Genomic DNA, 16,453 nt, shown 5'->3' with positions numbered 1-16,453 from the left:
CTAAGAAATGATCTCTGAAGAAAAAAATTCTACTTCATGGAGTACCCTATAAAGCATGTTCTCAGGATAAAAAATAAAGATCAGATGAAAGGTGTAGCCATGAGACCCTCTCAGTTGTTGAGATCCTCAATTAGACAATAGGGCTTCCCACATTCTGAAGGTTGTTTCTCATTTAGCAGCTTGAGTCTCAGCCCAAAGAAGAGAGAGAAGTATATGTCAAAGAGACTTGTGAACGTGGCTTCTGCTAAAGGGGTGCATTATAATTTGATATACAGGAAACCCACATAGGTTTTTAACTGTCCTGGAAAGTCCACAGTTTTATTTTGTTTTGTTTTAAGATTTTATTTATTTATTTCACAGAGATCACAAGTAGGCAGAGAGGCAGGCAGAGAGAGAGAGAGAGAAGGAAGAAGGCTCCCCGCTGAGCAGAGAGCCGGATGCAGGGCTCCATCCCAGGACCCTGAGACCATGATCTGAGCCTAAGGCAGAGGCTTAGCCACTGAGCCACCCAGGCGCCCCAAGTCCACAGTTTTATACAAAGTTGGAATATAGGAAAAAAAGTCAGTTCAAAATAAGAAGAAGCATTTGGGCCCCCAACTTCGTACAAGTGAGAAGCAGGGAATCACTCAGCTGCAAACACAAGCTATTTCTTAAGAATCAGAAGAATAAATCAAAGGGTAACTTCAAGAGTCAAGGAGAACTACTCCCAAGGAGAAGGACTGGATCCAAATAAGAACTGTTTTCTGTCCCTACAGTTAGAGGAAGTGACAGCATGTGTCTCTTTGAATTTTAGAATGGTAACAGCTAGGTGCTTCCCATCCCTCTTCCTCTTCTTGAATGGGTATATACAATGTAATTATTCCATCACTTCTTCACCATGTACATTGTGTATTAAGTTCGCAGGGATATGTGGACCCAGAGACCTCATCTGAAGAGCTATATCTAACGGTCAACACCTGAGGAGATCCTTGATTTAGAGGACGAGATCTAGAATTTAAGCTGATACCATGATGGGAAGAAAGTTTAGAAAGAGGGAGGGAGTAAGTTTCTACATAAGAGATACATGAACGTTATATGGAAGGCAGGCTGTGGTAGATTGTGCTGGGATGAGAGAAAGGTCCAAAGTGATCTCATTACCTTGACTGGCTGTTGGTGCTGGCCGTCAGTTGGGAGTTTAGCTGGGGGCCTCTGTTCTCCTCTTTGTTACCCTCTCTAACTTGCTCTTTAAGCTTAGTTTACAACATGGTGGCTAGTATGTAGTAGTTTCCAAAAAGAAGCATCTTCAGAAGAGAAAGCAGAAGTTGCAAATCACTTACATTGTGTCACTTGTGCCATATTCTACAGGTCAAAACAAGTCATAGGACCAGCCCAGAACTAATATGAGAGGGAGACTACACAATGCAGAAAACTCTAAGAGGTGTGGTTTGTTAGTGGCCATCTTTGGAGCCTAACTGCCGCAGTTTAAATTTTACAATTTTTTTCCAAAATTTTGTTCAGTAATAATATAATAATAAAAAAATTCCATTTTCTTCTCCAATGGCTATTTTCCATTTTCTAATTATCTTTACATTGGCATATTTTTCTTTCTAACATTGAAGGATAATTAATATAAAAGCTTAGTATTTTAGTTTAGATTTTGTTGTATTTTTTCAGTTAAAAAATTTTAAATGTGGTAAGAACACATATGATATTTACCATCTTAATCATTTCTAAGTGTATAGTTCAGAAATTTTAAGCATATACACATTATCAAGCAGCAGGTCTCTAGAATATTTTTATCTTGCCAAAATGAAAATTTATGCCCATTAAGCACCAACTCTGCATTTCTCCCCAATAATTTCTCAATTTTAAGTAATGCTAAATAATTTTATTTTATTTTTTATGATTATGAAATGTCCATAGCAACCAAAACCAATGGCTATTATTAGCATATATTATAATCTTTCATTTATGTCTATGTAATTCTTATTTATTGATTATTAATAGTTACCATATCATAAGTCACATCACTTACAATGGAAATACTTGTAGACTTGAGCTGAGAGCTCAGCAGTACGGTTCTGGTACAGTAAACGAGGAGCAGGTTCTCTGAATTGCATTAGGGCACATCAAATTCACTTAGGCATTAAGAGTAACAAGAAATTTTCTTTGAAGATACTCATCAGTGTATCAGTTGAAAAAGCATCTTCTTATTTAGATGTGTTGGTCATTGCAATGTTGTTGGATCAAAAAGGACTTTAAATGATGAGACTCGCTCCTCTGAAACCAGTTGCAAAGTTCCACTCTCTGTCCATCCGCATTGTCTGCTGCACTCTCTCCCCACAGGCCTCCCTAGCTAACTTTAGTCTACTCCATTGGTCTCCTATCTATCCTTTCCCTGAAACTTCTTTCAGCATGTCAATCCACCCCATATGTAGTGCAGCCAAATTAATTTCCCTCAAGCCAAGTTCTGATCTTGTCAACCACAACTGAAAAATGCTTAATGAATTTCTATGGCTTAAAACAGTGGTTCTCAAGTGTTGCTGAACATCAAAAGCAACTGGAGAGCTTTTAAATATTCGGATACCCAAGGCATACTCCAATCTAATTAGATCAGAATCTTGCAGCAGTAGACTGGGGTGGGAATGAGCCCAGGCATTAGTGGTTTTACAACAATCCAGGCAATTCCAATGTAGTCAAGGTAGAGATGTGAGGCTTAGAAGAATGGTTAATTAGAGGTAACTTTAGCCTGTCTGTGAAGCTTTAACAACTACAGATGTCTGTTTCCTCTCTTTCTTCTTGCCTCCAGCTAAGAGATAACAAATCCTAAGAATGAACTTGGGCATTTTGTCCTTTCTAAAGGTCCACATAGGACTCTGTTGCTGCTTATTAAGAGCCACTAGCCTAGACTAATTAAAGATAACTTGACCAGATCAAAAATTTTAAAAGTGGGGCACGTGGGTGGCTCAGTCAGTAAAGTGCCTTCCCAGGATCTTGGGATCGAGGCCCCGTCTGGCTCCCTGTTCAGTAGGAGACCTGCTTCTCCCTCTCCCTCTGCCATCCCCTTTGCTTATGCTCTTTCACACTCTCTCTGTGCCAAATAAATAAAATCTTTAATTTTTTTAAACTATTGCTTGATTACGGTGGTTTAACTAAGTGGGAACCAAGAATGAAAACTCCATGCTCCATCTATAAATGAAAAACGACATACATTACAGTTAACATAGATGGCTTTACTTTAGAAATCAAGAGGCAAGTTCAAATCTGAACTAGGCTTTCTAGATTCTTACAATGACATTGGCGCATCACCTGCATGGAGCTGGAGGGACCATGGATTGCAAATCCTACTTTATAACTTGCTGGGGAAATAGGGTCTTAGCCTTTAAGCATCACCAGAGTAGAAACCTCATCGATGCTATTCTAAACCACATTCTCAGAAAGTGGAACAGTGTTTGGTTCATATTAGATATTCAAGAAATATTTTGATGGCAAACAAAGAAACAGACTCTTGGGATGGCTGGGTGGCTCAGTGAGTTAAGTGTCTGCCTTCAGCTTAGGTCATGATCCCAGGGTCTGGTTCAACTGGAAGCCTACTTCTCCCTCTCCCTCTGCCACTACCCATGCTTGTGCTCTCTTACACTCTCTCTGTCTGACAAATAAATAAATAAAATCTTTAAAGACAACAACAACAACAAAAACCAAAACAAACAAACAAACAAAACCCCAGACTCTTAAATACAGAAAACGAACTGGTGGTTGTAAGATGGGTGGTGGGAAGGGAGATGAAATGGATAAACGGGATTAAAGCTACAAATTTCCGTTTTAAAATAAATAAGTGACAGAGATGAAAAACCCTGCATAGGGAATATAGTTAATATATTATAATAATGTTTTTTGTGATAGATGGTGATTCTGCTTATTGTGGTGAGCATTGAGTAACGTACAGAATTATTGGAATCATGTTGTACACCTGAAACTAACATAATACCATATGTTAATTAGATTTCAATAATAAATAAATAAATAAATAAGCAAGCAAGCAAACATTTTGATAAGGAAATGCAATTTTCCAATTAATATAATCTAATATATTTAATTATATTTAATCACCTCACCTACTCAATGGTAAAAGAAGTCATCCGTCTTTCAAACACCAGATGTTCAGCCCACAGGTACCCTAGATTCTCTGTCACATGCTACCTGTTAAGCACCAACTGTGCACAGATCAGAGGACCTTTATCCCCAGATCCAGTGATGGCCACTGGTTCTAAATCTCAGTCTCTCATAGGTCACTGAGGTACCCCAACTTTGGCCTCTGTATTTGTTTCCTAGAACTGCCATAAGAAAGGACCACAAACGGGGTGGCTTAGCATAACAGAAATGTTTTGTCTCACAGTTTTGGAGGTCAGCGGTCCAAATTCAAGGTGTTGGCAGGGCTGTGCTCCCTCTGAAGGTTCCCAGAATCTGTTCCAGGCCAGGTAGTTCTTTGGCTTGTGATGGCGTAACTCCAGTCTTCACATGGCAGTCTCCCTATGTGTGTATCCATTTCTAGACTGCTTCATTCTGTATGATGCCAGTCACATTGGATCAGAAGCCTTTACTATTCCAGTATAATCTCATCTGAACTAATTTCATCTGTAATGATCTATTTCCAAATAAGTTTGCATTCTGAGATACTGGGTTTTAGGACTTTAACATATACAATTTTGGTGAGGGACACAATTCAGCTCATTACGGGGTCTAAGGACAACTATTGGTTCATAACTACTGCTCAGCCATTATTCCCAAAGCATTCTGAAGTCCAGAGGAGCTTCCAAAGCTTAGCCACCAACCCCCAGGTTCTACTGTTGAGCCCAAACTTTCCCCTTAAGATTTGTTCGCAGGTGGGGCCAATGGTGACCTTTCTGTCCACAGGCCATCTGTCTACCCTGAGAGAAAACTTTAACTTAATATTCCAAAGAGAGAGGATTATGGTATTCTTCCCCTCCTTTCAGAGAGCCCCTGGTTTCCTTTTTCATATTGCTCCTCTTCTAAACATCCAGAAAACCAAGGAGAGAGGCACAGAGAAGGGCCAGCATAAGCCCATCAAATACCCCAGCTCTCTGACTGCAGCAATTTGCTCATTGGTAGGCAAGTGATCCAAACCAAATCAAGGCCAAGACCCTTGTTTGAAGTTTGGGGAAGTTCTCTGCTTTCTGGAAACCTAGAGCTCAGAGCATTTAAACCTGGATCTCCATCACACAGGGAGATACTGTGCGTTAGAGTAAAAGCCCTCAGAGCCAGAAACAGAGCACAGTGTTAGAATTCTTAGAACCTTTTTTATGCTCCTGGTTCAAGCTCTATCTGATGACCTTTTTAGGTATATAAGTTATGAAGCTCTTTTTCATCTTTTTTCCTCAAGTCCATATGAGTTAAGTTTTTAAAGATATTCAATGAAAACCAATGTTGACTGGGAAAGCCCACCTCTTACCTTAAATCTTCCCTATGTCCTTCGTTAGCAATGAGAGGAGGATAAAATGTGGTATCAGGATGACCTTTCTGTGGTAAAACGAGCCTCCTCTTATTCCTTCTCAGCCAGACTTGGTCATGTAGTAATCCTAGCCAAAATGACAAGAACTTGAAAGATATCCAGAAGTTCCAAAGATTCTGACAGTCTTGCAGATACTAAGAGCAAAGGGAAAGCCTTAGTAGAGTTTAGAGCTGGAAATGATGACATACAGACCACTTACAAGATTCAAACAGAATTTTTTTCCTGGAAGCATTTACTCAGCTATACCTAAGGGGTTAGAGAGGAAGAAGGTTAATGATTTACGGAGAGGAGGAGATGAGACAGATAATGAAGTAATATTTTTACACAAAAATTTAATGGAAAAATAAAAGTGAAACACCAAAAAAATTAAAAAACACCATATTAGCATTATTATACTATGTCAGGGCCTCAGAAACTTTCTATATAATTATAATATTGCATAGATTCTGATACAATAATACAAAAAGGAAAAAATAAAGATCTCAGGAGAAGTTAGAGAAAAACGGAAAAATCAAGAAAAGAGTCTGGAATAGGAAATTTGGAAGTAACCATGGGTAAAGAAGAAATTCCATGAGCTTTAGAATCCAATGGAATTGAAATCCGAGTCCTGTAACTGTAAACCTGTTATTTACTCTCTTTACTTTTAAAGTTTATTTATTTATAAATTATTTATATATAATATATAATATATATAAATATGTATTTATATATTATATATAAATATATAAATATAATATATATTATATATTTATATTATATATATTTATATTTATAATATAAATATATTTATATTATATATATATAATATATTTATATATATAATATATATATAAATATATTTTTAGATTTTATAAAATAAATAAAATACAAATAAAACAAATAAAATAAAATATATAAAATATATTTATATATAACTTATATATAAATATAAATAAATTTATTATAATAAATAAATAAATAAATCTTTAAATAGTTATTTATTTATTTATTTCAGAGAGGCAACATGCAGGAGATCAAGGTAAAGGGCAGAGGGAGATAAAAAGAGAGAATCTCAAGCAGACTCCATGTGCAGTGCAGAACCCAGGTGGGGACTTGATCTCAGGACCCCAAGATCATGACTTGAGCCAGATGCTCAACCGGCTGAGCCACCCAGATACCCCTATTTATTCTTTTTTGACTCACTTTCTTTACCAGCAAAATGAAGTTTACCAACTTTGCATTGAGGTTGTGACCATTAAATGTGAGATGAATGTACGTAAAATGTGCGGCATAGTAGGAGCTGAATTATAATTATCTTTGTTCTTTTTTTAGAAGGAGCGTTCATATTCAAAGATGACACATTTGATTATTTTAGGTGCTAGGAATTGGGTGGGGAGTATGCAATTGCTAAGAAATCCCTTCAAGTGTAGAATAAATGAGATAAAGTGATTTAATTGAAGTCTTAAAGGAAAAGGATTCAATACCACATGCGATGGCAGGGTTTAGGGGTCCAGGGAGCTGGACCTCGCTCAGGGCGAACAGCTGAAAGCGGCTTCACACAGAAGTAGGATCTTGGTGACAGTAGCGGCATCTGACCGGAAGCAGCTCTCTGTCACCCAGCCCGTCGCTTCCGAGAGGGTTGGCACCACAGCTGTGCCTGGCGAGAGTGTTCCACAATCCATGGTGACATCCCCGGCCAAACAGAGCCCCTCCTCTGAGGCCCTGAATGGGAAACATTCAGTCACGACACAGTAAGTGACAGAGAAGAGAAGCACACAAAGAAACCGAGTGGGGGACACATGAATACACAAGACTCCTGCTGTGGTGAGAAGGCAGCATCAGGCTTTAACCTTAGGGGCAGGACCCTCGACCAGAGGGGGAGTCCTGGGGCCTCACACTGCTTCTGAAGGGGTATCACTTGGAGCCCTGACCTGGCTCAGGGGCAGGTGGCTGGGAGGGAGAGAGGACGGTGGAGGGGAGAGGGGAGAGGGGAGAGATTGGGAGAAGGGGAGGGGGAAAGGGGGAGGAATGTGAGGGGGAGGGAGAAGGGAAAAGAAGAGGAGTGGGGGATGAGGGAGGCAGGGGCTCTTGCTGCCTCTGCTTTCCCTCCACAGTGTCTCTGGATTGCCATAATCCTTTGTAATTTTCAAACATTCTGACACCCATTATCTCATTGAATTCTTGGGAACTTTTAAAAAAATTTGTATTGTTTTGTTATTTATTTATTTGCTTGTTTGTTTGTTTATTTTTGAGACAGCCGTGTGGTGGGCAGCCTGGCTTTCTACAGTTGACCTGGGGATATGCACAAGATCAAGTGGTTACCTTGCGATTTTCTAAATTCGGGAAACGGTTACAGCAAACCTTCAAAGACAGAAGAAAGCAGAGAGGAGAACCACCAGACCAAACTGTGCGGAAGGAGAGACAAAACAAGGGAGGATAGGGCGCACCAAAGGCACGGACAGTGGATGGACTCCGGGGAGTCCCGGATGAAACCACTCAAGACAACAGCATTCTCACCATTATGATGAGCACAGAGCCCCACTGTCCACAGGTCTGAGGACCCACACAGTCCATCCAGGCTGGCCTTTGCCCCATCTCCTTTCACTCTCAGATTTGTCGCAATCTGAACAATAGGTTATATGGTCCGCTTATTATGAACCTGAGATATTGTTAGTAAATTGAAGAAAGATAAAAATATACTTAACTTTATGTCTGGGACAGAAAAGCATATTCAGAAGACGTATCCCTCGGAAAATTGTCAATGGCATGTTTCAAAATTATGAAGTTTAATCCTTTATTAAGCAGATTATTGAATCAATGAGAACAACTATACTCTTGCAGCGTTTCTATCCATAGTTCCTATAGACTTGAATAAAGGTGTTCGTTGAATTTGTGGTATGGGGGTCAAGATCCTGTTCTAACTCTGTCTTTCACATGAGTTGGGAACTACAAGCAGCCGCTTCTTGTGGTTTGTAAAACATTTAATTGCAGTATCTTTTTTTTTTTTTTTTAGATTTTATTTATTTATTTGACAGAGAGAGATCACCAGTAGGCAGAGAGGCAGGCAGAGAGAGAGGGAGGGAAGCAGGCTCCTTGCTGAGCAGAGAGCCCGATGCGGGACTCGATCCCAGGACCCTGAGATCATGACCCGAGCCGAAGGCAGCGGCTTAACCCACTGAGCCACCCAGGCGCCCCTTAATTGCAGTATCTTAAACTCATTCCTAATTCAGAAGGATAATTTTTCAATAGGTGGAGATAAAAGTACTTCAAAGTGTGATTTCATTATAGCCCACGTTCTGCATAAAGGAGTGACTGAGAGTACCTGGTTGTAGGAGCACAAGCTGGTTGTGGGCACATATCCTTATTTGTCCATTCTTACGGAAACAGGTATTTTCTTTATGTGTCTGTCACAAAATCTGGTAGAATCACTTTTACCAAGATGATTGTTCAGTACCTACTTTGGAATCGAGTCTATCCAGATCTTTATCATCCTAGCTATTAATCATTATAGCATCCAAATCATTCTTTGTCCACCCTCCAACCAATCCATCCTATACGGCACCACAAGGCTATTTTTCCTAGAATACTACTTTATCATCACTTCTTTTCTCAAGACATGCAAAGCTCCTCCTTCCTGGCATCTTGAACAGAAAGTCCAGATTCATCCCTTTGAATGACTTTCCAAGCGTCCATTCCTGGGTCTCCTCCTCTCTCTCCCAACGCCCCTATGACTCTTTTACCCATAGTTTTCATTGTAGCATTTCATAAAATACCAACCATGTATTTAATTTAACCTAGTTTTTCCTGGTCATAGATCTTATTTTCTGAGCAGAATTTAAAGGTCCATGGGGACAGTGTCCTTTTTTTCTTTTGCTTTCTCAGACACAGGCAGTTTAGAGTTGGGCTCTAAGCTTTCTGAGCAAGGGAATCATTTGCCTTGCACAGAATCTAGCAAAGCATCTGATGCCAAATTTATGCCGATACATTGTTGAATTGAATGCGGTAGAATAGGCATTTAGTACATAGTATAAGTGACCTGAATAATTCACGTTTCTCCCAGCAGATGTCGCTAAATTTAAGGTGTTTAAGACTTGATTGGGCTATTAAAGGGACAGCTACTTCATTGTAAATATCTGGAGTTTCTTTCCGCTGCTTTCGGGAGTAGTTCTTTGGCTAGTCCCATATTGTGCATTTCCTTCTGATTGTTTCCCATGCTTAGGTTTTTGTTCACTGTGCTTGGAGACAGTACCAGTGGCTGACACCTATAGAGGGGTTGCCGCCTTCCACCTGTAGGGCTGAGCACCTCTCATCAGGTGCCTCATCTGAGATTTCCCACACCTCTGTGAGGTAGGAAGTGTGAGTGTCCATACTTTCCTAATGAGGAAGCCCAGGGAGGCTAAGCACCTTTGTCAGAAGTCTCACAACAGCAAATGATAGAACCAGAATCCAAACTGAAGCACGTAGACACTTTTTAGCATGATGTCATTAAGTTTTCTTTCTGTGCCAGTAACTGCTTTTGTAAACATAATTTTGCTGAATTTTTATCTTGAACGCCAATTTGTTTGTTTACCGCATATAATGTATGTTTGGAGCAGAGTGGGTTTATGTCCTCTGACTTCTGACAAGCATCTCCTATGCCTATTAGATTGCTACATTTCTATAACTAGAAAAAGAGGACTGAACGTTGAAGATTGATTGACTGATTGATTTTACTGATATGAAGCAGACTGTATTTTGACACGGATCTAGTAATTACAAATGCTATGACTGCACATTAGAATCACCCAGAGAGTTTTATTATTTTTTTGTTGTTGTTTTTGGTTTGTTTTTAGGGTTTGTTTGTTTGTTTGTTTGTTGGAAACAATTGTAAATATATTTTTTAATTTTTAAAATTATTTATTTTTTTTCAAATTTTTATTTGAATTCTAGTTAGTTAACATACAGTGCAATATTGGTTTCAGAAGCAGAATTCAGTGGTTCATCACTGACATACAACACTCAGTGCTAACCACAAGTGCCTTCCTAAATATCCATCACCCATCTAGCCCATTCCTGACCCACATCCCTCCATCACCCTCAGTTTGCTCTCTATTTGTTAAGAGTCTCTCATGGCTTATTTCCCTTTCCCTCCCCCTCACCCCTTATGCTCATCCGTTTTGCTTAAATTCCACATATGAGTGAAATCATATGGTATTTGTCTTTCTCCTACTGACTTATTTTGCTTAGCATAATACACACTAGCTCCATCTCTGTTTGTCATTGCAAATGGCAAGATTTCTATCTTTTTGGTGGCTGAGCAATATTCCATTATATATATATATCTCTGTATATATAGACATAGATATATATATATCTCACACCTTCTTCTTTTTTTTTTTTTAAGATTTTATTTATTTGTCAGAAAGAGAGAGAGAGCACACAAGCAGGCAGAGGCGGAGAGAGAAGCAGGCTCCCTGTCAAGCAAGGAGCCTGACGCGGGACCCGATCACAGGATGCTGGGATCACACAGGCATCCCTATCTCACACCTTCTTTACCCATTCATCAGTTGATAGACATTTCAGCTCTCCCCATAGTTTGGCTATTGTTGATAATGCTGTTCTAAACATCAGGGGTGCATGTCTCTCTTCGAATCTGTTGTTTGTATCCTTTAAATATCTAGTAGTGTAACTGCTGGGTTATAACTTTTAACTTTTTGTGTATTTTTAACTTTTTTGAGGAATCCCCAGACCATTTTCCAGAGTGGCTGCACCAGTTTACATTCCCAACAGTGTATGAAGTTTTCCCTTTCTTTGTATCCTTGCCAACATCTGTCATTTACTGTCTTGTTAATTTTAGCCATTCTGACCTGTGTGAGGTGGTAGCACACTGTGGTTTTGATTTGCATTTCCCCGATGTTGAGTGATGTTGAGCATCTTTTCATGTGTCTGTTAGCCACCTGGATGTCTTCTTTGGAAAGGTGTCCATTCATGTCTTCTGCCCATTTCTTAACTGGATTATTTGTTTGTGGGGTGTTGAGTTTGATAAGTTTTTTTTTTTTAATATTTTGGATAGTAACCCTGTATCATATATGGCATTTTGCAAATATCTTCTCCTATTCCACATGCTACCCTTTCTTTAAGATTGTTTGTTTGTTTGTTTGTTTGAGAAAGAAAGCATATGCACAAGTGAATAAGTGGAGGGAGGGGCAGAGAAAGAAGGAGAAAAAAGATTCTGCGCTGAACACAGAGCCCAAAGTGGAGCTCTATCTCATGACCCTGAGATCATGACCTGAGCCAAAATCAAGTGTCAGATGCTTAACTAACTGAGACACCCCGGGAACCCTGTAGGCTTCCTTTTAGCTTCATTGATTGCTTCCTTTTCTGTGCAGAAGTTTTTTATCTTGATGAGGTTCCAAGGATTCAATTTTGCTTTTGTTTCCTGAACTAACTTATTTATTTATTTATATTTTATTTGAGAGAAAGAGAGAGAGCACAGAGAGAGATGAGATGGAGAAGCAGACTCCCTTCTGAGTAAGGAGCCCAATGTGGGGCTCGATTCCAGGACCCTGAGATCATGACTTGAACCAAAGTCAGCTGCTTAAACAACCGAGCCACTCAGGTGCCCCTGTTTTCCAAACTTTAAAGCTCTAAATTCAAAGCTTCTGTCTCAGCTCCAAACTGTACTCAAAATTTTTGATGAAGTCTTCTTCGAACAAAGAGATATCTTTAAAAGGAGCTCCTGTGAAGCACATAGCACAGGTCTGCACAGAGACGTGCTCCACGTCAGTTGGAGCTGTAGCTTCTATAGCTTCTCTATAGACGCAAACAGAAAGGTCAGAGAGAAAGGCACAAAAAGGATAAAAGAAATTTGTCAGGGCTGTGGTGGGGATCTTTGTGTTTATCTGCCCATCTTTTCTGCCTTCTCTTCTCTGGGACTATCATCTGCTCTTTTGAGATCTTTTCCCAAATTCTCATTCTACGTGAGTCAGGACAGCTGTCACTCAGGGCATGTGTGGGCATGAGGTCCTAGCCAGGAGGGCCGAGTGCTTCCCTGGAATTTATTAATTCCATAGAGGAAGAGAAGAGTCCTCCCTTCTTCTGAGGAAAATGAAGCAAAATGAAATTAAGTTAATTGTCTAAAATCACATTTGTCAATCCACTTGAATAAAAAGTATGATAGATCTCTGTCTTATATCATGCACAAAAATAAATTCCACACAAATCAAAGGCTTGAAAAACTATAAAAGTATATAAAAGAAAAAAAACGAGAATTTAATTCAGCCTAGGGATGCCTTTTTAAACATTATAAAAGATGCAAAATCTATAAAGAAAAATGATGGATATATTTAATCCTAACAAAAATTTAAACTTCTATGTAATGAACATCATTCTAAATAAAGTTAAAAGGCAACCAGTAGATTGAGGGGAAGTATTTGTAACATACATAACCAATGGATCAACATCTAAAATTTTACAAAGAACTCATAATCTGTAAGTAAAAGATAAACAATATGAACAGAAAATTCACAGAATAGGTAATACAAATTATCAATAAACATACAGAAACTGGGGAATGCCAAAACACAAACTTTAATAAAATACCTTTCTTCACCCAGTATGTTGCAAAAAATATTAAAGATATTATAATTTGATAAAATTGTTCGCAAGTGTATGGGTAAAGGGACTTTCTCATGCCTATTGGTGGGATTAAAAATTCCATAATATTATAGAGTGCAGTTTTAAAACCTAGTGCAATTTGGTATAATTTTGAAATGAAATTTTAAAAAGTTTATGATCCAGAAATTTAAATTTTGGTTTCTTTCTGGAGAAACACTTTGCACATGTGCACAAAGCAGCATATTAAAAGTTGTGTATCATAGCCCTGTATGTAAAAGGAAAAATCTGTAAGCAGCTTAAATGCCTAACAGAAGTTAAAAACGAAACAAAACAAAACTCCAAGTGTATCCAACTACTGTAACTATGGAGCAGCTTAAAGAGGATTATGTTTAAATATCTGATATGGAAAACTCACAGAAAGACATTGTTACATGAAAAAGTGAGTCACAGAACAGAAAGTGTGGCATTAAAATATGATACAATATTAAAACATTGTAAAGCAAACAAAAATGATAATACACATTCATGTATATATGTATAATATAATCATAGATGATATAAATAAAAACATAAATATCATGCCCTCTCAAAGATAAATAAATACCAAACTAGTAGTAGTAGTTAGCTCTATAAGGGATTCTAACTAGGGGTAATGGTTGAGAATCACTTTCATTTGAATTGCTTGAATTTTTTATAATAAGGGTATATTCCCTTAGTGCTTTTATACTTAAATAATTAAAAATAAAAGGAAATACTGAACATGGGTTTCAATTTGGTTTTTAAAGAAAATCATAGGGGTGCCTGGGTGGCTCAGTCAGTTAATCCTCTGCCTTTGGTTCAGGTCATGATCCCGAGGTCCTGGAGTTTGAGCCCAGCGTCAGGCTCCATGCTTGGCAGACAGTCTGTTTGAGATTCTCTCTCTCCCTCTTCTGCTCTCTCTCTCCCTCTCTGTCTCAAATTAATAAATAAATCTTAAAACAAACAAAATCCTCTCATTTTAAAGGGAATAGTGGTGGTGGTATCAGATCAGCTGTGCCATTAGGATCGAGCCGAGGATGCTTGTGTAAACTGGTACAACACCTTTAGAAACTGGCAGTATCTACCAAAATAAATCAACTACAAACCTTACATTCCAGCGATGAATTGATCAGCCAATCAATATTTGTATATAAATTATACATACACATATAATTCTATGTAAATATGTGTATGCCTTCCTAATCTATCCAGTAATTTCACTGTTAAATAGATACTGAGTGAAATGAGTGTTTCTGTACAAAAAGAGCCTGCGTAAGAATGTTCAGAGAAGATTTGCTTTTAAACTGGTATGGTAGAATGGCATGAAATACTATTCAGCAATTAAAAAAAGAATAAAATCAGATTAGGTACAACATTGTGACTCTCACAGAAATAATATTGAGTGAAAGAAGCCAAACAGAAGAGACCAACTTCTGCATGATTCCCTATAAATGAAGACCAAATGCAGTAAAAAAAATCTCTAGGAATTGAAAGACATTGTTGCAGTGATTATCTTAGATGAATTGAGGGAGAGAAGCTCAGGAAGTCTTCAGAGGCACTGAAAACATGGCATATCTTGATCTTGGTTTTGATTTTATACATATGTGTATGTGTTTGTGTTTACTAATTGACACACTTATGACTTGTACAACTTACTGCATATAAGTTTGAAAAAAATTTAATAGACGGAAGACAATGGGAAATTCCCACAATAGCATCTTGCTGTAAGGAGCCTGACTTTAAGTGTAAATTGTCACTGTCCATTTCTCCAATAGGTGGCAAAGGAAACTGATTCACAGGCACACATAACACCCAGGGACTCTTCAAAATGACTGGGGAGTCTAAGAAAAGACTAGATGTCTAACTAATTGAGCAGACAGGAACTTAGACTACCTAGATTTACTCTACATTTTCACATAAAGTGATTTCATTGTAACAACTGGCCAAACGGAATCTGTCTGAGTCAGCTACGACATGTTTGACCATATCTAGTTTGGCTATAAAGCCAGCACAGCATATTTCTGATTTTTAAAAGGCATTTTTAAGGTGATTCATCAGCCAAATGTTTTCATAAGAATGAACAACTGATTAAGAGAAATAGTTTGGTTGGTTTGTTTTTCATTTACAGGTTTCTAAAATAGCCCTTTCTCTCAAACACCTCACTTTGCTTTGATTTTTCTCTTTCATTAAAGAAGATCAGATTTGAAACCAATGAACCCAGTCAGAAATATACAACAAAGCCTTCATTGGTAACCTTTGATATAAGGTTTTTGCATTTTCAATAACATTGTGGTATTTAGAGCTGCCAGGGACTGTTTTTCTTTTTGTTTTGTTTTTTCCTTTTTTAAAAAAAATGTGTAGAGAGACAGAGCATCTGGTCTACCCCAAGTTCTTCAGTGTAGGTTATACAAATGATAAGAATGATGACAACGGTAACAACACAGCAGGAGCTTCAGCAGCAAATTCTGTCACTTAAGTAGAGTAGTGTCATTTAAGTAGAGAAACACTGCTTTGGAATACTTTGTTTATGCCTGGGAGGGACACAGTTTCTCAATCTAAATATTTCTGAGTTTTAGTCCTGGGTCAGCCATGTATTTATTAGTTATTTGACCTTGGGCATGTTAAACTTCACTGAGCCTAAGTTTTTCATCTAAAAAAAAAAAAATAGAGAAAATAGGGAGCCTGGGTGGCTCAGTCGGTTAAGCATCTGACTCTTAATTTTGACTGAGGTCATGATCTCAGGGTTGTGAGATTAAGCCCCGGGTCGGGCTACGCACTCAACTGGGGAGTCTGCTTGAAATTCGTTTGCCCCCTCTCTCTTTGTCCCTCTCCCCACTCATACATTCCCTTTTTCTTAAATAAATAAATAAATCTTTTTAAAATGGAGAAAATAATAACCCTCCCGGTAGGAGGGTTTCTTGGGGGCAGTCATCAAGAAGACTTGACTGCCTGTTGATCTGTGAAATGGACCCAGGCAATTAGAGGATTCTCACCACCTCGGTTGTCCCCGGAATATGTGTTCCTCTTGCTTTCCCTTTTCCCAGATAGCTGCCCAAGAGTACAGCCTTGAGATAGAAAATGGGGTGTTGAGAACATCTGGATGGTATACCTGATTAACCCTAATTAAGGCCTTTCTATATAAACTTGAAAGATTTTGTGGGCAAGTATGGAAAACTACTCATCTTATACCCAAGACAAGCCTTGTAAGTCAGTTCCTTATTGATTTCTAAAACTTCCATCTACCCACCTAGAACGGTTTTCCTCTTTCTTTGGTCTCTTCCTGCCCTATGTGTATGGGGGTGGATTTCAGATTATACCTGGGAAACTCCCAAGGAGGTTACAAATGACTAG

The sequence above is a fragment of the Mustela putorius genome, unplaced genomic scaffold (assembly GCF_011764305.1).
Source record: "Mustela putorius furo isolate JIRA1106 unplaced genomic scaffold, ASM1176430v1.1 tig00003863_pilon_pilon_pilon, whole genome shotgun sequence".
NCBI lineage: Eukaryota > Metazoa > Chordata > Mammalia > Carnivora > Mustelidae > Mustela > Mustela putorius.
This window is presented reverse-complemented; position numbering follows the sequence as displayed.